At 37.2% G+C, this 25,920-nt stretch overlaps 1 protein-coding gene across 1 annotated transcript in view; it reads right to left on the reverse strand.

The window, feature by feature from the left end:
• Window positions 1–20,000, reverse strand: part of zgc:172282 (leucine-rich repeat and fibronectin type III domain-containing protein 1-like protein) — a 93,804-nt gene extending 73,804 nt beyond the window's left edge. Inside the window, exon 1 of the mRNA XM_053506788.1 lies at window positions 19,763–20,000. The gene's annotated coding sequence lies outside the window, so the exon portion shown is untranslated. The remainder of the gene's footprint in view (window positions 1–19,762) is intronic.
• Between the last annotated feature and the right edge of the window lie 5,920 nt (window positions 20,001–25,920).

Genomic DNA, 25,920 nt, shown 5'->3' on the forward strand with positions numbered 1-25,920 from the left:
CATCTGGTACAGAACTGCTCACAACTGCTCCTTCATACTCAACATTATAAAGTTATTGCATGAGATTGAGTTTTCATAGTGTACGTACCATTTTTCTGGAGTAAGTCATGCTGTGTCACATTTTTGTTTGTGTTTGTTGAGGATTGAGGAGCTACTCAACATTTTGATTGAATTTATGGTGCAGGTTTATCAAGTTTTACCGAAGGACTGGTAAAGGTTAATCAAATTCTGTCCAGCTATTTTCTCGGACCAGCCAGAGACTGGTTTCGGGTCATCCAATGTAGTAAATGGAAAGGTATTGAAAGAGTGGCTCCTGACGCATGTACAGACAAAACCTTTCTTTTTCATTTTTTAAGGTTAACTGATAGGCAGTTTAAAAGATCTGGATTGGATTTCACTGTTAATGGGAACTCTGAATATGCAGTCCAAAGAGGTATCAATGTGAAGTGAAAGGAGCTATCGTTAGAATGGAAGAAAAAGACAATAAAAAGAAGGAATGCACCGATGAGCTCAGCAATGCCAGAAGGCCTGAAAGACCACAAAAGCCAAATAAAGTTGATGATTGCAGGATTTTTTTTTCTTGTTGAAAAAAAAAAGCCTTTGTAGTTAAGAACATTTAGGAGTTAGGAGCATCTTTGTAAAATACATATAAAGAGGACCTATTATACAAAATTGACTTTTTAGAAGTTTTTAGACATTCAGATCTGTCTATGTGTTACATATAAAAAACAACAACAGGCTAAAACATTGCCTGCTTTTTTTCCTTTTGTCATTTTTAAATTGGCCAGAGCTTAAACAAGCCAGTTACATTCCTCCCCTAATATAACCGCATATAAAAAGATACCTTCCCCAGCTTGTTGCTGAGCTCCGCTTAGCTATGCCCAGCTCTGCTGGTGGGGCGTAGGTGTTTCAGAGACCTGTGTCGAATATGGGATACTTTGGACAAATAAAACCAAGATAGGCTTGTACAAGAATGCTAAAAAAAAGGAAGTATGGCTGCCAACAGAATAGGGTAACTGGTGATGATGTGACTGCTGATAGAAGTAGGAGGGTGACTTCAGATGTGTATAGAGCTATTTTCTTTTATAGTACATTCATCTTGAGCAACTTACATTTGTATTTCATTATACATGTGAGCAGTTGAGGGATGAGGGCCTTGCTCAGGGGCCCAACTTGGCAGTAATTGGATTCAAACGTGGATCTTCCAAACTGTAGCCCAATGCCATAACCACTGAGCCATCCAGACATAGGCTGACTGGGCACTTGTTTATGCACTGCACTTAATATGACTTAACTGTTATCCATCTACTTATATCAGGTATCATGATGAGTTATGGCTGTTTTGGTGGCAAAAGGAGGGGCCCTACTCAATATAAGGCAGCTGGACATGATGTTATGTCTGATCAGTAGATATTTGTTTTATAATTAGAATATTTGTATATTTGTTTCCTGTGTTATAGAAAAACCTTTCCAGTTAAATAAAACATTTTTTTTTTAAATATAAATGTAAATGAGTTCATTTGACTGATGTAATTCGGTTTTATGGTCTTACTTATAATTTGTGTAATAAAACTACATTTATTAGTTTGTAATATAACAGACAGACGTTTCACATGTCCTCCCCATCGAGCAGTAATGCGCAAAGACAGAATACTTTATTTTGTAGATGAAAAGGGCAAACATCATTTGTAGATAATTATGAATTATAATATCTGTATATCATAAAAATGTTATGTCCGTAATAACTCTGATAGTTTCTTAAATTATATTACCAAGTGTTTTAACTATTGATCTGGAAAAAAAAATCAACTTATAGAATGACAACACACTACTATTTGTTAATATGTTAACAAAAATAAGTTTTAAAAAAATATTCACAACTTGATCTTCAGCATGATCCACATTTGTGTGTAAATGTCACATTGAAACACGAGCTCAATCACTGCTTTTATGCCACTGACCGCTTTCCACTCTTACGTAAATCAGTGCTGGTTAATCAGTGAGGTCGGTAAGCGAAATTCTCAATTTTTGTAACGTGACATGAAACACGCTGTTTTTATGATGGTGAAATGGCACTAGTGAATCACAGACGATATTACAGTCAGTATTATAGTCAGTGATTACAAATGGTATTGATTAGACTGCATTATAACACATACAGTGGAATCCAAAAATCCCCAGAACCACACAGTAGTCCTGAAATATACCCATGCCGCCAGGGGAGTAAGAAATCCATAGATGGGGTCATCCAGTTCATTGTATTGCAGTTTTTAAATCAAACTTTGTTGTATATTATCGATTACATTTACAAGGTATACAAAACTGTGTGTACATACAGTACTGTGCAAAAAAAGACTTGAGGACACCCCCCCCCCCCCCCCGCCATTTCTTCATATTTTGTTCCAAAAAGCCAGACTTTCTTGTTTTTTTTTTTTTATGGACTCTTGAAGAATAGTTCTCCAGGCTTCCTGAAGGGTGTTTTGTGGCTCATTTTCAGTCCCTGACCAGTTTTTTTTTTTTTTCAGCCGCACAGAGACCTACAGTATGAATCATTCAAGCATAAAAACATCTAACTTAAGGCATGTGATTAGTATACAGGCAATGCTGAATGCTGATTGGTTGGAACAAACGAGAGGGGAAATGAGGTCGCTACTGTTACATAAACAAAATTTCAAATTTGTACATTTAGGTACTTTGCAGGCTGTTGCAGTAAAAAAATTGTTTATATTTATTTAATTTAATCCACATAATTAAATTCAATTAAATGTAATATGAAGAAATGAAAGGTGGCTCAAGAACATTCCACAGTACTATAATTATACAATATCCAATAATCACATTTACAAATTTGCACATAAACATTCACCACACTGTTTATGTCTTTGATCTCCAGTCTTTGTTTAGTCTTGTCTTTATTTACTTTAATTTGCTTGAAGGCCACTGCAGGAGAGATTTGACATCACATTTTTTTCCAAATGTCATTATTAACTATAGAAATTAAAATCCAAACCAGGCCTTTTTTTTCCTTTTTTTTTCAGTAGTTTTTTAGCATAACACTGGACATTTCTAATTTTTTTGTATAGTGCTATGTTCAGACCAATTTCACCATTTTGTTGCGTATCTCTGCTGAACGTGTACAGCGTATTAGGAAGTGTTTGATTGTTCCATCTTCTGTGCAGGACCAAGTTTTCGTAATGACATGGCAATTCTATTTTACAATACTGGCAATCTGCCCACACTAAATAACCAAAAGCTCATATGCTATATTCACATTACCAGTCTACAGTGACTCAGTTCTGATTTTAGCCTGATGTAACAGGGATCAAATTTTTTTAGAGTGGTCTGAATGCACAAATCTGATGGTTTTCAGGTCAGGTCTGGGCAGATCAGAAGTCAGCTAAGCCCATGCATAGGGAGCTGATATCAGTCACCAACGGCAGTGCAGAGATTTCATACCAAAAGCACCAAGAGTTGCTAAAACATCTAAAGCAAGACGTCTGGCTTTCTTCCTTCTTCTGGGCCACTACAAATACAGCCGATTAACTGCTTGCCGTCCTCCAGAGCAAAACCCCAAGCATATTTTTGCATGCGTGCCTTTTCAGAGGATTGGCACATCCACATTAGCATCAGATAAAATCACATTGTAATTATGAATGTGAACCATCAAAACATACGAATCTAAAATGATAAAAAAAAGGACTCTTTTTAAATTATCATTTTGTAGATTGTTCCATTTGTTAATTCTATCCAATCAATATTTAAGCTCTCGTATTTGGAAATGAAGTCAACATGCATACGTCTTTCTTTCTTTTTTTTTTTTCTTAAGAGTTATATTGTCCACACATGCAGATATCTTTATTGTGGTATTAGTTGTAGTTTGTACTCCCAGTATCTTTCATCTGTTTTTCATCTTATCTAAAGGAGCACTGATTGCAATTACATACAAAGCTGCACTTAAAGCACAGACTTGTTTTATGGCTCTATTAATTACAAATTCGTCCATTAGTTGGCCGCTGACATTAATTTGTACTTTCGACTCTCTGCATAACAGCATTAACACCTTGATGAAGTCAAGCCAATTTGGAAAGCTCGGAAAGCCATATTGCTTCATCACAGTCCTTAAGCATGTTCTTGAAATAAAATCAAAAGCTTTTATATGGTCTAAACCAATAATACTACTACTAATAAAAATAAAATCCTTGTTAGTAGTACTTATAGTTATCTCTCTCTCTCTCTCTCTCTCTCTCTATATATATATATATATATATATATATATATATATATATATATGCATAGCGTTGTTCTGTTTTGTTACTGGTGTCATTCATGCACTTTGCAATGACTTAAAAATCTGAAAAATCAATATTGTATTAAAGTAATCTCTCTCCAGTGATTTTGGTCATCACATTTTATAAACCAAGGCAATTGTGTATTCATAAAAATATTTATGTTGAGTGGTTGATTGTATGCCCTCATTGTATATATTGTTGCAAGTAAATCAACATGTCATTAGTGCAGATCTTATAAAACTCAACAGGCAACCTGTTAGGCCTGGGGCTTAAACTAATACTGCTGAGATTATTTCATTAGTAGTAATTGGATTACCAAGGGCTTTTAAGTTGTGATCTTGTAATGTAGGGCAGATTTCCTTAGTAGACTTGACATTCTGAAGATCATAAACAGTGCCACTGGAGGCTTCTATGAGGGGTTATCAAAAAGTTTCAGAGTTTTGCGCGTCTCAGATCCAGGCTCTTTCGTATTACGGCCTCCCCCAAATGCCGTAAAACCTGGCAGTAGAATTCGCTATTGATGGTCTGGCCCCCGAGCATCGACTCGATGTTCCTTTTGCTCCTGGGTCAGCAGCCTGGAGATGAACTTGGCAGCACGGCGCATGCTTAAATCGCATGTAAGGATTACCTGGACTGTTCCGTATGACACAATGGAATTATGTTGTGGATTGTTCTCTGACGAACATCATGCACAAGTTGCCGTATAGATTCAACATTTTCGGGGGTTGAGTTGGTTGACAGTCTGCCTGATCTCTCGTAGTCTTATTCTGCTCTTGAAGCACGCCACTCAAAACACCTCTAATGACTCATTGCAGCATCGCCGTAAACGTGCCAAATCATGTCTGTGGCAGATTTATCCAATTTCACGCAGAATTTCACATTCGCTCTTTGTTCTAATAGCAGACATGGTACTGCACATGGACAGAATGGCGCCAGGTGCACAGCTTCCGATGTACACAGGATGATGTCTTTTGGTACACTGACTTATGAAGCTTGGTGCTTGCCATGACTGTGATCTGTTGGCGTGTTACAAATCCAGTGTCCAAACTTTTTGACACCACCTCATACAGTGGGCACTATGCATTATTTACGCGCTACTATTCATACACTGACGGACCAATGACTCCTAAATGGGCTGAAGATGAACTCATCAGATCCCATGAACTTTGTCTAATGCTTAAAGATTGAATTACACACATCTGCTCTGTCCCAATTCTTTTATCACTTTGTGCATGTGGAAATGCTGTTATTTTCATTATTCAACATGGCTATGATTTTTTATCTCAATTTTATCTAATGCAACTTCACCCAAAATTTAAACTCTTATAATGGAAATTAGATTTTTTTCTCCCCACCAACCATTTTTCTTCCACAAAGTTGACAGTTCAGCGCTATCCAACAGTTTTTAACCCAATTGCAAAAGTGATTTAAGTTCAAGAAATACTGATACGAGTACCTGGCAGTACCTGGCATTTGTATCAGTAAACACAACTTTTCAGGATGCCCTACGTCTGAAGCTCATTATCAAATACACCTGCTATTGCTTTGCAAGTGTGTGAACCTTGAAACTGCTCTGTATTTAGAACAGCTCTCTGCAGAGTAAAATCCTCATCAATTTACTGTGCAGTTAAACTGATGAGAGACATTGAGCTCACACTGCTAGTCCAAATATTGGTGCTGGAGTTCAGGCTGTTAATGTAGCTTTTCACAAAACCAATCAGCCTCAAAAGTACTTACTTTTTTTTTTAAGGTTAAAGAAAATATCTTATATTCTTATATGCAATTGTACTTAAAAGAAAAAAACACATACTATTACAGTACATGTCTGATAATACCATTCCTCTCAATTAGTGAGCTCTTTAGGGTCCTTTAACACTATGGTAATGGCTCAAAAACAACAGTGTTGCAACGCTATCGCTGTAATTGCAACACACTATGCAAAAATTCTCTTTCTTATGTACTGTATCTTATTATACATAAAAAACCCTATAAAGACAGACATATTTTTCCCACCACTGTCAATGTTTAAAAGGCAAGGATAATTATTAAAGAAAATGGCAGCTTTGGTAGTATTGTTTCTGTGCTGTAGTGACAAGTTTAATTTCATGCAAGCAAATATAAATGCATGTTCAGGGGCGACATGTTTATCTTTCTCAAGCTGAATTGTATAACACCATTACCCATTCGTGTTTATCAACTGTAATGAATAGCTGTATTTAACGCTCACTTTTGTCAGGCACAAAGTCACAGAACACATCCCTGGAGGTGGCTGGCAAGCAAACAGGAAACAGAGAGACCAGAAGATGCACTGACAGCTAGCACATCAAATGGATTTTACTGATATCAACCGACATCTAAGGTGGAGAGGAGAGAACACAAGATGACCTGATTGTTGTTCCCACAGTTCACTCTCATGCCTTTTTTTTTTCTTGCTCAGACAAAAAAAAATTTTGCCGCTTCAAATACAGTGGTACCTAAGTATACCAATTTAATCCATTCTATGTATGTAAGCTCTTAAGCTCTTATAATTTTTTTGTATTGCAAAAACGCGTTTTCCATGCAAAATAATGGCAATGCAGATAATCTGTTTCAGCCACCCAAAAATATTACCAACATTACTAATTGCCAACATCATAATTATAATCTTTGAAGATAAAACTATCAAAACATTTAGAAAAGTAAATTAAGAAAAAAATATTCAATAAATAGATATTAACCTTACCTTAATTTATAATTCCTCTCAGCACTGGCTTTAAAAGTGGCCCTGTTTTCTCCTTGCTACTGTCCTTACTAACACCCATGGTGCTAAGTCTTCACTACATCTTGCACAAAAAAACCCCACCAAAAATATGTAAACTCTCTACTCATTTAAAATGACATTTGCAGAAAGCCTAGGTACAATAACAGAATAAATAAAAAACATTTTTTCAAAATTCAACTTCCAAATCCAAATTTTACACATTTTAAAGCACAATGCATGTGAGTCTTCTCACACTGTCCCATAGAAATACAACCAGCAATGGTTCTGCCTTTAAAAAACACCAAATTTCCTATCTATTTGCTTTTAATATTTAAATGAGCATTTTGTTGTGTGATAGCTGTAAAGCTTAGACTAAATTCCAAATGGCACCCTACTGCCTAAATGTATCAGGGCTCCAGATTAAAAAAATAAAAATAATACTGTGTCCATGTCTCTGTGTTAAATTATATTTTTTCCTTAGGAAATTTATGTAGCTAGTAGACTATGCCCAAAAAAACTTTTAATTTTATCTGGCACCCATCCCAGAGTATACTTGCAAATTAATATGTTTATTTGTACTTGAAAATTAAATGTCATATAGTAATAGCTGTAAATCATTTCTAATATAAGGGACCGAAATTATTGATACATATTAAATCATATTAAATCATATATTTAAAAATCATTTGTCACCTTTGAACGTGTGCGATATACAGTAATATGGCGAGCCAGCCAGGAGAGATATCATTAAAGCAATCCCACGAAACAAAGTAAGAACATTAAGCAACTCCAGGATAAGACCAATGCATTGCAATGGATTCTTAAGGTCCTTGCCAACATATCAGGTGTGGTTAGCCAGACAGGGAGGGATTTAAAGATCAGTGCCACCTGGCCTTGATTCAGTAAAAAAAAAAATTATTTGGATGAGAACAAGAAGAGTAAGGAATATGGCTGAGAATCATGGGTAGACTGTAGATTAGTGTTGATTTTTGTGCATTGCAATTTTCAATCAAGAAGGGCTATTCAGTCGAAGAAATTATTGAGGCCATGATTAAAGCAGTAAGTCCAGGCCTGCATATTTGAAACTTATTGGAAGTTTAGAGAGAGCTCACACTTCCCACATTAACAACTATACTGAAATGACAATATAAAGTGGACTTGTTATTTGACCTGTTCCACTGACTCACAAACATGTTTCAAGACCCCAAAGAGACTGGCCTAAGACTTTTAGTTCAGGGTGATAGAACTCAAAGTGAAACAGCTCTCAAAGATTCATGAAAAGGACAAAAGTAAAATAGTTTAGTCCAGACTTAATCCAGCATAAGTTCCTATGCTCCATAGAGACTGAGTTTCTTAGCTAGGCAGTGAAGTTTTAGTTGAAACCATGTCTAAGTTACACTAGAATCAAAGCTAAAGTTTTGATACAAAGATAAATGAGGCTGCTCAGCTTGAGTCAGAAAAGCACAACAAACTGAGAAGCAATATTACAGGCAAGCCGCCTAGGGTAAATAAGATATAAGCAGTAACAGTCAGTCACCCCTGAACAGTGTAAAAGACACAACTGAAAGAAAGGATGAACAACAGCACTAATGAAACCACAGTAGACTCAGCCAGAAAGTAGCAGAAACAGTAGTGACATACCTAAGTGCTCTGTGCCTTCACAATGTCAAACTAAGCTCATCCTTCTAATTAGGGCAAGATGCATGGTCTAGTGCCACTTAGACAAACTACTAGACAAGACTTTATGGGACAACAGGGCTCAGGCAAGTGTCATCAACAATTAATGGTGGAAACAAACCGCATAGTACCATCAGGCAACTTGCTGAGAACAAAACCACCATTAAATGCGAATGGGACTAGTACAAAAGATTTGTACTTTGTGGAGAAGTCCCTATGTTAGTAGAAAATGATGCCACTTTTGATGAACAACCCATGACTGGTTCTTGAAGAGGTAGTTGGAAAAAGGGGCAAAGCAACATCGAAAAACATTTAATATCCAGCAAATCAACTCAATCTTCTCAGTATCAATATACTTAGATAACTAGATAACGACTTGTTGATTAAGTTATTATAAATCAAATGCCAATATATAGAGAGGGGCAGTTCAAACAGGGCAATACAAGTATTACAAGGTAATACACTTGACTGCAAAACAGATAAGCCCAGGTTTCAGATAATAACAGTCACAGCTGGTCATCCAAGAAGGGTTAATAACTGGTCCAAACAGTATATTAATATACATACCAGTCTTAAATAAATTCCTATTTTAAACATGCACAGCACAATGCATGACATTACACATTAAAATGTGTAAAACAGATGTACTTTTACTGCACTGTACTGTATGTGCCAAATTATCTTTTAACCAAGAGTTGCTGGATAGTGCAGATAGAAACCCAGTTCCCCAGACACAGTAAATACTCTACTGTGAAGCCTTAAATGGGTGAATTGGTGCTGCATAGTATCGAAACAAGAAACAAGTAGGTAGGATAAAAAAGACAACATATGGGTTAGGGTTTACAAACTTTGACACAATTTAAGAAAGAATCTAATATTCATTGCAGAAGTCTGTAATATCTCCACTAATATGGTAATTGAAATATCAATGTTGATGGCCTGTCGAGGTTCACTCTTGACAACAAACAGTACACAGCCCAATTAAAATCTGAAAGTGGATTCATGTCGACTGGACTTTTTCTTAGTTCAGTAGCTACTCATCCAAGTAGATTCTTCAGCCTAAGAAGCTAAGGAAGCTACTTGGTTGAGTTGTGAAACGTTTCTACTGAACTAAGAAGAAGTCCAGTCGACATGAATCAACTTCCATATAATCTCACCTGGATAACTGTGAATCTTCACATACATTCTGCCCAAGTAAAAAAAATGTAATGAGTTGCTGTGCAGAATACAGTGTTACAAAGGGAGAGGGCTTTTTCCCCAGGCCATCGTAGGTAGCAAGACTGACATCAGCTTAGTGTAAGACATCACAGCACTGTCTACTTGTAAAACCTTCTCGCAAGAGGAAATCAGGCCAAGTCGGAAACAAGATGCAGTGATAGGATGTGTCCTGCAACAAAAACCAATAACTATTTGTCAAGAATTCATGCCCTGAAAACAGAACAACTGATGCCGGATACCTGCTGAGACAGTTATACATTCTACAAAGGTACAAAAAAAAAGGAACAAGCAAAAAGCAGTGGTGGAAAAAGTCTTTATTGATGTTGCCCTCAACTTCAGCTTTCCAATAAGAATCCATCATGAAATGGGCAGGGAATTCAAGACTCATAAATTTTTCCAGCTTACTGGAGAAGGTAGTGCACATCTACGGCTGCACTTTAAAGGATGTGACAAGGTTTCCTCCTTACTATTTGTTGTTTGACCTCATTCCATTGCTCCCTGTAGATGTCCCAGGGTTCATGCATTTTTTGATCAACACATTTTTTTGACTTTTTTTTATGACTTCTTCAGGAGTTCAGACTTAATGTGTAGTTTCAAGACTTGCTTTAAAAAATATTCCAACCATTCAAGCAAAGTACAAAACTACAGTGTTATGTTATCATCAATGCATGACACCATTACAATATACTTTAATCTTCATGTTGCCTTTCACTCTTATTCAGATAAGCATACTATTAAAAATCTTATATGGTTTACTTTCCATCTTATCTACAGTAATAATTGTGAGCTAGACTAACGTTTTATCAGATTATCGGTTTAGCGCTCTTTACATAGTTATTTCTTTGTTCTCTACTTTTTAGAGTAACTACTTTTGATTTGATCATCCACCAATCTTAAATGTTCAGTTTATAATAATTTTCAATATATTCTGGCGCAATTATAAGAATGGATCCAGTGATTTGATGAGCAAGTCTACAGTAGAATTAAATGATCTTTACTGTGTTATTACTGTTTTTATACTGTTTTATTTTAGTAATGAAAGAAAAAAAACATGAATATGAACTATAAAATTATAAAACTATCCTCTTTAACAACATCAGGAGAGCTGCACGAATGAAAAAAGCTGATATGACCAAATCAACAAAAGTTCAAAGAGCTGCAAGATTATAGATTATATACTACAATTAAAAGTTCTGTGAAGCTCAGATAAACCCTAAAAAACCTCGACAATAAAGAAGGGTGAACCTGGCAAGCCTTGTTCACACTGAGAGGAGGAAGTATATGTGGTGATTGCCAAAAGAACCCTGACAATCCTGTTTGTGAGGTGAGACTGGAGAGAGGAGAAAAAAAAAAGCCAAAGAGCATATAAAAAGCTGTTGCTTCCATGTAACAGTGTACCTGTGGAAACAACAGAAAGAGAGAAGGATAAATATAATAGAGGGCCAAGACAAAAGAGAGGGAAAACTCAGCAACAGCTACCATTTTGAGACACAAATTTGGAGAGAGTGAGGATGGAACTCATGTGGAGGTTTCTGTTCTAACACCTCCTTGAAGGGATACTGGATGCTCGAGCTCCAGGGACCAACCCCTTGACCTCTGCAATGTGGCCATCGTAGTTGATCACTGCCATTCTTGTCAGATTCATTTGCACTTCTTAGTCTGCCTTTTTCTGAAACCACGGACAAAACCAATCAGGTTTTTCCTTCTGAATATTTATTACAAGCCAAAAGTCATGTCAAGATGCTCCACAGCTGAAATGCTCTCAGTGGGACATGAGGACATGCAGAGATAGAAAGAAAATCATGTCACAAACGTAAAGTCATAGATGAGCTCCCAGTGAAAATCTGGGGTAAGACCTTTGATTCAAAATCAGCAAGTAAATTACGGCCCGGGGGTCCAAGAATCATCGCCTAAGGCACTGAGGTCCAGCCTGCATGGAAGCATTGACAACGAAAGATGCTGGGACATCCTACAGTAAAAGAAACTGGTATAGACAGTATTAAGGTGGGTAAACCAGTGCTGAGTTTCCAGAGACTGTGGAGACCTTGGATGTAGACAATGTTTTAAAAAGCTGAGTAACAAGCTGACAAGTTTTAGAGGGGCATTAAAGAGAATGATTGAAAACATTACAGAAATCAGTCTGAAAACTGGACAGTGTATGGACAAAATACACTGTCCAGCCTAATTTTAGCTTTTAGGTGTGCATTCGCCAGAACATACTTTAAACAAAGTTATGCAATGTCACATTACATTAATATGTGGCCAAGTTCTTGTATTTGATGGCAGGAGAAGTGACATTTAGGTAAGCATCTGACTTCGTTTTATTACTACATAATATTACTACAAAATACTGTTGACGAGGTGAAGCAACCCCAGATCATAAGACTACTTCCAGAGGCTTGTACAGTGGGTATTATGCATGATGGGTGCATCGGTTCACGTGCCTTTATTCTTGCCCTGACACAGCCATTGGTCTAGGAAGAGGTAAATCTGGAAATGGCAAACAAGACCTTTTTACTCCACTGCTCCAGAGGCCAATCCAATATTAGCCCTTTTTTCTTCAATTAGCTGCACTAACAATTGGTTTTCCTACAGCTTTACAGTTGTGTAATCCCAATCCTGTGAGTTCTTATCTCGCTCTGCATGTGGATATGCTTTTACTTTTAGGATTAAACATAACTGTAACATTTTGTAAACTATTTACTGTACATATTATGATTTCCGCTTCAGGGGTGAACCTTCAAGTTCATGGAAGAAATGTGGATTCACAGGATTGGCACCAGACATCTATAGGGCCATAAGAACAACGACTTGCTATTGAGGTTAATCAATTCTTCAGTTTTCTAGGGAGAATAAAATGGGAGAAACCCAACTATACTGACCCTATTCCAAAATGATGGGTGTATCAGGGTAAGAAGGGAAGTACACGAAGCAATGTATTCACAGTGTATGATATGGGGTCGATTTAGTTGGTTTAGCAACATTATGTGGCAATAAAATAAAGTCAGCTGACTACCTAAATGTACTGAAGCAACACCAGATCATAGCACTGCATCCAGAGGCTTGCATCAATTGGGCATAGTGACCACTGTACAAGCCTCTGGAGGCAGTGCTATGATCTAGGGTCACTTCAGTACATTCATATGGTCAGGTCTATATTCAATGTTATGTGGCAATAAAATTAAATCAGCTGGCTACCCGAATGTACTGAATGACCAGGTTATCTTATCAGTGGATAACCCAAGCATGAGAAAACGACACCTCAAGTCAACAACAAAGTGGGTAAAATGCAATTAAAAAGGAAGAGCTATATATAGCTTTCTATGTAGCCATTTATACCTCATTTTACTAAGTGGATTACCTTGAAGAAGCTGGCTGTTAAGATTCTGCAAAGAATTTGTGCCTGCTCCATGTACGTTTAAAGGGCTCAGAAAAAGGTCTGAAAGATATCGGTGACTCAATACTGAGTAGTAATAAATGAAAGCACAGATGTTGCTACTCTAAAGCAGTTGTGCATTATTGTGTGATATTAGAGTTTATGTCTAAAGGAGACTACGTCCATATGTCTTGGACTCGTATCAAGGAGTGTGGGTCTAGACTTCACTCAGTGTGTGGGGTTTGATGGATGCTGTGTGATGTTGGAAAGAACAACTCTGTGTATACACATCTGAAAGGGGAAAATGAAAACCTGCAGCTCATAAAATGTGTTTGCTTTTTTATTCATTTGTGTGCCAGTAACATGGTGGAAACACTTCCGACAAACTTTCTCTTTATTCACACTCTTATAATTGTTTTTCAAATAGTGCTTTAAGACCAGAGAATATGTAAAGATGCTACAATGCAGAAATTCTCGACCAAATGTACTCTGACCCCAGCAACAAACACTTCTTGCACTTCTTAATGCTCTTTCTCCAGGATTTCAACAGAGTGAACAAACTTTTCCAGGCTGGCACTGGCAATGCTTTTAAGATGCTGGACTGCTTGAAAATATTTTTGTGTCTTGAATTCATCCATACTGAATTTACTGGATGATGAAAGACTGCTCAGCATAAACCGCAAGGATAGGGATGAAATTCTGCCGGTGAATGCAGTGAATTACAGAGTGGCTTTCATGGTATCACTTGTTGCCTGATGCAGAAACAAATATGAACACCAGGTGCAGGGACTTCAGCTATGCAAGTATAGAAAAGGCTTCCTGCATACATCAGACTGTGACAATCGATTGTTGCATTCAGTACTTCAGCTATTCTGTCCCAGACCAACCATGCTTTGGACTGCATGTTCTGTGAATAGAATTTTTTCACATATATACAGTACATGATACTGTATTTTTTTAACAGTATATTCCCTAAAGACTAATTATGAAAAAAAAAAAAGGCCAATGAGGCACAAAAATAATGTCAAGGCTAAACACCGACCCTATAGGAGAGAAATACATGCATTGTGGTTCGTATCCTAAGGGTTAGATTTACATGTTCACATTTACATGTATTTAAATTTCATTTTTGTATGAAATACAAGTATCTGATGTTAAATGAGCTATTAAATGTTTATTGTTTTTCTTATTCTATAGATATATCACATACTGCATATCTAGTACTCTCTCAAATGTCCTTGCTATAATAGTTATTAGTTTCCAGTAATTTGTGTATAATGTGCTACAATGGGCATATTTAGTTAATGGCATTTTTTTATCCTAGAAAAAAGATTTTTTGATACAGACTATCATTTTTGATAATGTAACGCCATAAAAATGCATTTCTGGGGCACCATTCGAAAGCTTCTGCGCTCGGTACAAAATCATTTATATCTGAAGCTGATCGGCCGATCACCAGTCACAGCCAATCAAACTGAAATCCAGCAAACTCTGGTCAACAGCTAATTGATCGGTTCATTTCTATTATAAATGTAAAAATAGTTAAACAATAATCCATTTTGGATGCGCCACAACACAAAGAATTGCCACACAAAAGTCCACAAAAAAACAGGGGAAAAAAATCACACGTTTATCATATCCTTTTTCTTGACACACATTAAGTTGTCCACACTCGCAATCACTTTGACTTCCACTACCTTTAGTAGAAATTTTTAAAACTTTCAAAAAACAATAGACAAATTGCAATACCAGGTAAAGAATAAAATAATACAGTACAATTTTAACAGATAAAAATACCATTAAGCACAATAAAGTTCATAAACAGGTTCACATGTTTAAAGGAATTGGAAATTTACCAGGATCTAATCTCACATAGCCTGTGCTTTACATGCGATTGTGGCCATAGTATTACTTAAAATCATCAGAAGTGTCATTTCTATGACCTTTAAAATGTAATCTATACTTTATTATTTTGGGGCAATATTTGGTTTCAGCTGGGTGATGATAGAAAAAAACACTTAGTGGCATGACTGAAAAAAAGCAAGAAACCTCTTTTACCCCAGGATATAACAGACTTTTTACAACCTTTAAATTTGAATTAGATGTATTTTATCAGCAGTTATTTTTAAAGGTCCTTTAATAATAGGTTAAAGAGGGTAGAATTTTTCCAGTATGTGGTTGCGTGGTTAGTATAAATGACTGATTCAGACAGGACTAAAATCCCAGCAATTATAATAACAGCACTATAACCCATTTTTAAAAACAACAGTAAACCAGACAGAATAGAGCTTTAAATTGAGGAGTTCAGTTGATTTTGAAGGTGTTTGTAAGTGTTTTATATAAAGTTATTTTTGACAGTTTCTCAGAAAATGAAATGCCTGGATAAAAACAAGTATGCATGGTGTGTTACCCTTAGAAAACGTATCGGCACCAAACATGAACTGTACACAAGAAAAAGCAGCTGATCCTGACTATAAAATATTGTGCTAGATTATTGTACTGTGGCCGGTGGCTCAGCGGCTCTTGTGAAAATTGATCATGATTTCTGGTAAGTACCAAGTTAAGACCAAAACCTGGTTGCCTCTTCTGGGAGGTTTAGCCTTGGCCATAAATAGAGCTCTCAACAACACATATTTATGGGTAAATCTATACCCTGCTTTTTTTCCCCTAATCAGTGTTTTGCCGTGCCTGAATCATCTAAACTGAAAAGGAAAAAGTGCACGAATTACAAGAACAACATAATGGAGCTTAAAATGTTCTGCAAGGAGACGTGAAGTAAGATTCCCTCTTAAGGTCTCTCCAACCTTGTAATACATTACAGAAAGAAAATAAGTGCTATTACTCTCTCACAGGAAAAAAATAATCATTGTAAAGGTGCTGATCATTTCTGAAACCAGTGTGGAAAATAAGTACTAAAATTGTATGATTGAGTGCAAAATATATGTAATAACTCTGCAATACGCTGTATAGTGTTGCCTAACTCACGGAACTCAAGCATTGCATCACAATAACAAAGACATTAAGTATATACTGTAGTTTTTTTTTTTTTTTTTTCTCGAAGCAGGCAACAAAATAATATGGACAGAAAAACACCCTCAGGACTTTCTAAGCCATTTAAACACTGCATGCTAACATACTGTATTTTAATTCATGTTAACAACTGCGATGTATTTAAGAATCCATGCCTGATCAATCTCGAATTCGATTTTTGTTTTCCCAGAATATCCATCCTGTCCCAGAAGCAACTACTAAAGTGTTTGGGGGCATCAATAACTTCCATGTCTGCAAAGTCTTCAAGATGTGCCACAGAGGCTAAGCCGTAGAAGTGATGGGTCACCTACCTACAATACTTGACAGTAATCTTGCTTTTTTGAAGATATCAGGATTAAACTCTTAACATTTACCGTGTCATCTCTCTTCAGCTAACATTTGGGTGGAAAGTTATTTTAGGTTAAATGATGCTATAACACACCTTACCCCTGTTCTCACTAAATATATGCCACAGAACTCATGCATGTTAACAATCAGAGCTGATACTAGGGATGTATCAATACAATAAAATCATGTGAAGTGAAAAAGTGTATACATTTTTTATTTATTGTAAATTTAACTTGTTAAGATATAAACTTATTTACACTTATAAACACTGGCAAATTGGACATAATTTAATAAAGGCATAAAGAATGCAAAAAATGTGCATTACCTTCTCTTTTCAAGGTTCAAGAATGTTAACAGCACTGTCTTTTGCAAATAAATGATGGTTTTAAATAATACTTCTAAAAAATATGTTTTATTTTGTGTTTTTTTGTGATATGAATAGACTTTTCAGTCCTTCACAATTCATAGAGTAATGTCAAATCAATACGCCTGCAAACTGCAACACAACAAAATAAAACATTTTACTATTACATGAGTCATACTCTTTAATCAACGTACTGACTTATTTGCTTGTTGAATCTTAATATGTCTAATATATACCAACATGTACAATTTCAAAGAAAAAACTAATTAACTAACCAAGGACTAGTTAAAGCCAGACTGGATTCCTTAAAGACGTTTAAGGAATCCAGTCTGGCTTTAACTAGTCCTTGGTTAGTTTATTTATTTTTTCTTTGGAATTGTACATGTTGGTATATACATAGCACCTTATAGTACATCACAAATGAAGCTTAACACATAACGTTATCATCTGCTGGGTATTCTCTTACTCCCATCTACCTTCCCCTCCCCCGTCCCGTCCATGAGCACAGGTTCCTCCTCCTACTGCTGATTGGGTGGAGATCGGTTAGAATACCAATGTTTGCTATTCATTTACAGAGCCAAGGCAGTGTGTGGACAGCGTGTCTTTTGCCAGCGTGCACAGAACAGAGGCTGGGAGACTGACAGGAGATATTCCCTATTCATTATTACCATATAATCACTTACTGCACCTTTAATGCTAGTCTGTAAATGCGCTGAATGCCACTCCAATATGACAGCAATGCAAAACTTAATGATACATCACAGCCAATGTTGCGTATTTTTACATGCAACAGCTAAATCCACTTCATCACCAAGGACTCACTTCTTAACGCTTCTTTATATATTCTCACCTATTTTATTAAATATTTATTATATTTTATTCAACAAACCCTTTTACTTCTCCAAACAATTTGATCTGTTATTCAATGAATATGAGAATCCATCCATTTATCCATCCATCTAGGAACCTCCATAGTCTAATTAAGGCCCGTAATAGGACATCCGGTCAATATTCACATGTGCATTCACACACTACGGGCTATTTGGGAGCGCCGATTAGTCTAATCTGCATGTCTGTGGATTGTGGAAGGAAACCGGAGCACCCGGAGGAAACACACCAAGCATGGGGAAAACATGCAAACTCCATGCAAACAGACCCTGAGGCAGGAAAAATGGAAGTGGACAGAAAGAAATTTCTTCAATTCTCCAACTTCTCCAGTATGCTTATGGTCTCACCTGCATCATCACTCACTCATTATCTATATTGCTTTGTCCTGTAATCAGGGTCGCAGGGGACCTGAAGTCTATCTCAGGAGACTTAGGGCAGGACTCGGGGTACACCTAGGGCAGGGTGCCAATCCATCTCAAGGCATACACACACACGCTCATTCACACGCTACAGGCAATTTGGGAACACCAATTAGCCTAAGCCACATGTCTTTGGACTGTGGGAGGAAATCAAGAGTACCTGACATGCACATGAACATGTACGCAGACCCCGAAGGGAGAATCAAACTCGGACCCTGGACGTGTTTGGACGCGTTGGTGCTAAGCCACCCTGCGTCACGTTATAACTTATTAATGTGTCCTAGATTTGCATTTAATACAGGCTGGTTATAATTTATATGAACCAGGACATTGGACCATGTCCAATACATGAGACAAGTTAAAATACAAATACAGGTTTTTTTATGGATAACAAATTTTTTAAGGGGGTTAACACACACACAGAGAGAGAGAGAGAGAGAGAGAGCACCTGGATATTTTAGCATCTCATGCATGTTTCCTTTCGAGGTTTAACAAACAAGCATGGCAGAGGCAGGCTACAGGCACACCAAGGCCCCCTGTCTGTGGTGAAAATACGACATTTTACAACATTACTCCAGCCTGACAATCTTCTTTAAAACAAATACAAGACCGACAGGAATCATATGAAAGAAAATAAAAAAGGAGAAGGTGAAAGAAAATACAATATATCTGCTCCTTAATTCAAGTACAAAAGCGTGATGGATAGAAACACCGGCGTGCACGCAAAAGAGTAGCGCGTTCACGAGTAGCGCGTTCACGGTTATTTCCATCTCAATGACAATTTGTCAAACTGGAGCAAAATCACCGCGCAATTAACGTCTTAATCGTGTGTGAGTGTGTGTGTGCGGGGTTTCAAATGCGGGTTTAAGGAACGACCGAAACGCTCACCCAGTCGCAGAATACTGAAATGTATGAAGAAGCTGGACAAATAATACTCTTTGTGGTGTTATGTGGATGTCTGATGCATCTAGGAGCTATCAGTTTACTCTAGCGCATTGCTGATCATTACTCAGCATAATGGACCATATTATTAAAGGATAATTAAAGAGAAAAATCGCGCATCGATATACAACTGCCAAATATATCATTTCCAAATAAGATGGACTAGCATCTTTAATCAGTCTTAGTTCGCTCAAGATGTCCATAAGATCTATCTTATCTCGCGTCGGTTAATAAGCAGCACAAATCCGAAAGCCTATGGTAGGTTTTTTTTTTCCCTTTTTTCTTCCTCCATCCTTTAGTGTATACCTGTCCGCGGTTCCTGTAAAGCTCCCGGTTAACGTAAGCGGTGCCTTCTTTCCAAAGCGCTCGGATAATCATCCCAATCGGATAACTTTTCATGAAAAGTTCAATTAGCAGAACTGGGTGAAATATTGCATTAGGTCGGGGAAATAATCCGGATTCAAACCTCACCTTATAGACGTGCCTGTTTCCGCGCTGTTCTCGGCTGCGTCAAGATCAAAAGGAAATGTATCCATCTTCAAAAACAAGCGCTTGGAGATCCATAGAAAGCGCACGTCCACGAGGCTCAATGTGCACGCACACGACCGCGCGCGACGTCTTCCTGGCAGTTCTCATGGGCGTGTAGGGCGCAGGCTCGCGCTCGCTGGCATCTCACAAGCCCGAATAACGACGCGGCTTCACAGGCAAGATGTTCAAAGATGTTTGAAGGCGCAGGCAAAGCCCAAAGTTTGATCTGGAGAACCTCAGGAACACTGATGGTAGTGTCCCTGCTGCTGTATTACCGCAGTAATGAACAGCCTGGCTACACTCTCAGGAATGAGTGTCCTTTGCGCCTGACCAAATCAGATACAGATTTCATTTGACAGCAAACAATGCATTGAACTTTCAACACACTTGCTGTGATTTTTTTTTTATTATTTACTGGTTTGAATAATATTTTCTTTTTAATATTGTGACTGAAATTCTGTTAACCCTCGTGTTATCCTGTTATAAGCCCTGGAGTTTCAGAGGTCATGTGTGTGTGTGTAAAAAAAAATCACACCCTATATCTTTGCACTTAGTTTGATTGACAGAATAAACACACACGCACACACAGTGCAAACATATACTATAAGTATTTGGCCAAACCTGCAATGGTATTGTATCGAAAAACATACTTCTACAGCAAGTCCCCTATACGAATGGGTTCCATTTCAAGAGTTTGTTCGTAAGTCCAATTTGTCCGTAAGTCCAACAAACATTGTCTAGGTACTAGAATATTAATAATGTTTGGAACCAAATTAATTCATTTTAAAAGAAAGAGCAATGTCTGCTAACTTTTAAAATAATCTCTCGATTATTTTTTCACTTTTTGTCTCCATCGTTATTGCTTGGCACTTCTTAGCAGCACCAGCTTTATCACCAATGCTTTTACACTTGCTTCCGGACATCCTGGGCTTGTACTGCTCTTGCAGAAGATGCACACTGCACACATATGTCCTTCCGACAAGTAATCTAACTTCTAAACTTGCGATTGAACATGTACAAACGCATGATCGTATCATTGAAATTTCGTAACTTGAATGTTTGGAGACTTACTGTTTATGGAGTTGGTCCCCCTTTTGCAGGTATAAAAGGATCCACTCTTCCTTGAAAGGTGACCACATGATTTGGGAGTGTTTCTGTTGGAATTTGTACCCATTCCTTTTGTAGAGCATTTATTAGAACAGGCATTGATGTTGGATGAGAAAGCCTGGCTCACAATCTCTGTTCCAGGTCTGTTGAGGTCAGGGCTCTGGGAAGGCCAGTCAAGTTCTTTCATATCAGACTCATCAAACCATGTCTTTATAGACCTCATGCTGTCATATTGGAATTGAAAATGGCCTTGTATGCTGAAGCATTATTATTGCTCTTCACTGGGGCTAAGAGGTCTGGTTGAAACACCTGAATTTAATAATTAACAGGTTTGGCCAAATACTTTTGTCCATATAGTATATTATAATATTGTAACTATCCATCCATCCATCCATCTAGCAACCTTTGTAGTCCAATGAGGGACCATGGAGGCCAATGAGGATTACCATTTTATTTTATTTTATTTATCAATTTTTTCGACAGTGGTAGGACCTCCAGTCAAAATTCACGCACGCATTCACATGCTATGGTCAAATCGGAAACGTAAATTAGCCTAATCTGCATGTCTTTAGAATGTGGGAGAAAACCAGAGCACCTGAAGGAAACCCACCAAGCACAGAGAGAACATACAAACTCCATCCATCTCCAACTTAAACACAGACCCTAGAGGCGCAATGCGATAGTGCTAATCGCTAAGCCACCATGCCCCCATTGAAACTATAAACAATAAAACCTGAATTAAAATAATGTATTATTGTTTAAACTTCTATCTAAAACCATATATAATATTTACATCTAACCACCACCATCAATAAGGTCAAGAAGACAGCAAGTCTGAAGCCCATATTATTATGCCATATTTAGCTGGTTTGCTCAACATGTCTTGTTCAAAATAAAAAGAACAATACATTAATCAACAATAACACTAGGACCTGGGTTTTAAAGCAGAGGCAACCTATCCCCTACATCCCCAATAGCTACCAGTTTAATATGTTCCCTTATGAGTCCCCTTGTGTTCTTGTCATCAAATCACATGATAAGGGACATCATATGAATTTTTTTCAGGGACATTAGGGTGGGAACATTGTGAGCACTCTCTCATCTGAACAACGATCAGAGTGTAAAAAATGGGACAAATTACCTTTTTGCCTTATTTTATAGCTGGGGTCTCTAAGACCCCAAGGATTAAAAAGTCCCCCACCCTGCAGAACATCTTAAACAAGCCAGCAAGTTGCTATCAGACTTTTTCTCCCATTCATGTGTAATTATAAAAGGGCAAAAAGCACGAAGCAACAACATCATAACTCATATTTTGATAAGCCATTTATTTGGCGGGGGGGGGGGGGGGGGGGGCGTTGTGAGGAACCCAGGAAAATACATTATATGTCCAAAAGTATGTGAACACCCATGTATTGAACATTTCTTTTCAAAACCCTAGGTATTAATATTTTATGCCCTTCTATAACAGCTTCCACTCTTTCGAGAAGGCTTTCCAATAGAATTCCAGACAAAATTGTGGGAACAGGGTTGGGAAAGAAATATACGGTACATTGGTTATACAGTGTGCTGTCCACATACTTTTGGCCACATAATGTATTTAGAAGCACTATTCATTTGCAAAAGCATTATGTGACTATGATTTATTCTGAGGTATTACACAAAAAAGGATTAGTATTAGTATTTATCGACAGAACAGAACATACCACTGGAATACCTCCAAAATTTAATCAACAATAAGAAAAAAACATTGCATTGCCTTGCATTCTAGCAATTGCACTGAACTAAACCTGCAGTTCTTAAATAGCAGTCTGCATTCAAAACAACTGTCATACTAGATTTACACTGTCATATTTCATTTCTTATCACTTGACTGAAAGAATGTTTATTGCATCCATAATTCATTGACTGAGCCTAGCCCACATATTTTATTTGAATTGCCATATGCCAAGATGTCACCTAATTAAGCTGTGGTATAATTTCCAGAACATTAAGGACAATATACCGAAGCAAATTTTTGCAAGCTGTCCAAAAACTCTAGTTATGTATGTTATTGTATATATATATATATATATATATATATATATATATATATATATATATGGACAATGGATATGGGCCAGGGGCAGCGAGAATCCCCTGGATAACATATTTTACAATATTATGAGAAACCAAATGAAATTGATTTAAAAGGTGCTGGTAAATGACTTACTTGTACTTACAATAATAGGAAGAGAGATGTTAATCCTAAATTGCCTGAAAAATGTGTAGGCATCCCAGTATCAGACTTCCAGAAATCAACTTTTAAGTGTTTTAAATCTTTGTGTTGCCCATAAAGGGGAGACACTCATAGAGGGAGACACTTGTAGCACCTGACAGAAACCAGATAGTGATAGTGCTTACAGTTTTAACTCAATGATATGTTCTGATCTCGCACTGAGGCTCCATATAAATCATAAACTCCCTATGATTATAAGATATAAAAATTCATTCATGATTCTGGCCATCAGAGGCAACAGGATCAACTGTATATACTATATTGGGAACAGCCAATTCGCTGTGGTATCAAAACGTTTCGAGACTATTTTTTGTAACATGCCAACAGATGGCAACACAAGGCTGCACACACAGTTACAGGGAGAACAGACCTACATGAGTTAGTGTGCCAAAAGACATCATCATGGGTACCAAGGAAGCTATGCAACTGGTACTATTCTGACCATGTTCTGATCTGGTGAAAAAAAATGGATGCTCCAGTTTGGAGCAACTGGATGGTCAGTGACTACAATGCATCCTGTCACTGACCTCTTCTCAAACGTGAGTTATCTCCGGAAACAACATTTAAAAAAAAATAGGAACAAACAGGACTTTGCCCTCTTCAGCTCCAAGGTCACTGTATTTGACACCATTTGCGGAGATCTAGCATGAATCGCAGGAGGTGCTTGACACGCTTCAAAAAGAAGACTTCCAGGATAAATTCCAGAGGTGGCAGGAGCGCTGGGAGTACTACAGTATATTCCTGTGCAAGAGGATTATTTTGATGAATGATAAATTATCTTAGATAAATGAAGTACTTTCTTGTAAACAGAGTTGATCTGAAAACTTTTAGACACTACTACTACTCTTATAAGGAAAGAGTAGAACTTTGAATGTCCTTGTAAGGCAACCCTCGAAAGCATTGCCATTTTTAGGATGGCTGTAAAAGCCAGTTTAGATCCTGCCACATGTCGGGTGATAAGACTGTGCTTTTCTTACTATAGTCTCTTGCCAATAGAATTTGTAGACGATAATATTCTTAGTCCATGGCCTAGTGAACCAGTTTCAGGATTTATTTATTGTTAGAAACATCAGATCACTTAGACACCAACCAGAAACATAAAATCATTCTCTTTAGACATGTAGTAGAAAAGAACTCTGGTCTTTGTACTGTTAGAAGACATGATTCTGGCATGGATTCATTTTTAAAATTATTGATTTCATCTTAAAAAGGCCTCGGATACCTTTCTGTCATTTTACTCTGCTTAGTATTCATCATCCGACATGGCCATTAGTGACTAGCAAGCTGTTTGGGCTGTGGTGCGTAGGTCAGATTTAGGTAAAGTCCTTCCCAGTCCTCAAGGGGCCATAGGGCCGTGTTGATCCCTGTTTCCATAGGCCTCAGCCAGACACTGGCTTATGTGACAAGGCTGCAGATACGGGGCTAGTGTATCATGCAACATGCCTGTTCACCTCTTTGAAGCCCTTTTTTTTTTCAATTAGCCTAACCAGCAAGTGGTTTTCCTGTGGCAACACAGCTGTTTAATAAGAACTCCCAGAATTGGGACTATGTCAGATTGTGCTACTGGAAATGTTCTTATGTATAGCATAAAAGATAGCTGTGATTTATACTGTTGAATTTTTTATGACGCAATATCACCAAGCGTTTAAGTGATCTTCATTTATGATAAAAAAAAAAAAGCCGATCATCCTTAGGTCACTAGCCTGTTAGAAAATGTCTAGACAAAAAAAAAAAAAAAAAGGAAAAAGATACATTGAGTGACACAAGAAAACTGACTCCTATCCGAGTGTTGCTGCATTAGCAATGCAACTAACGTAGTCAGCTAGCTGAACAGAGCATCAGCTACACTAGAGGCACATGCCTCAGGCCTGCTAGTCAGCTAGACAGTGTGGCATGTAGAAATATTGGAGCAGAATGTAGAGTGAGTACCTGACAGCACAAATTCAGATATTAAAGCACTTAACAGATACAGATAGAAATACCAAAAAAGGTATTAAATTTGACCAATATGTTTTTGCAACTCAAATAGCTCCGATGGGAAATTCATAGCAGATTGGGGACACTTTCATTACTTACTTTATTAAAAAAAAAAATTGAGGTCTAAGAAAAAGCTTAATCGCTATAACTAATCATAACTAATTCTTATTTTTTAAATTATTATTTAAGATTCTAACACAGGAGTCATACAACAAGTAACCCAACAGGTCCACACAATTACACTAGGACACATAACAGCCAGTCTGAAAGGGGCAGTTATGTAGATTAGAATGAAATGAACAAGTTTTGTATTACAATTTCGCAAATCAATGTGTTCATAACAAACATTTCTTTTTGAAAATCCAAAAAAACACAGGCAATTTTTTTTATTCAGTCGAATTAAACTTTCCTTTCACAGAAACGTTTACCTGTTAAAGCATGACGATGCCCTTGTGCACTAAGTGAAATAAATTTAGACATCACTGCCCTAACTTTTGGCCATTCCTGGCTGAATGGGCACAAATCCCCACAGCTACATTCCAAATAGTAGTGGAAAGCCTTTTCCAAAGAGTAGAGACTGTTATAGTAGCAAAAAGGGTGCAACTAAACATTAATGCCTATTATTTTGGAATGGTATGTGCCCGCATACTTTTGGAGATATAATGTACAGTATTCCTCTAGAAAAGTTGAAGTTTGGCATGAAAATATAGGTACCAATCAGTCATAACATTAAAATGCAAAG

The sequence above is a fragment of the Clarias gariepinus genome, chromosome 11 (genome assembly GCF_024256425.1).
Source record: "Clarias gariepinus isolate MV-2021 ecotype Netherlands chromosome 11, CGAR_prim_01v2, whole genome shotgun sequence".
Lineage (NCBI taxonomy): Eukaryota > Metazoa > Chordata > Actinopteri > Siluriformes > Clariidae > Clarias > Clarias gariepinus.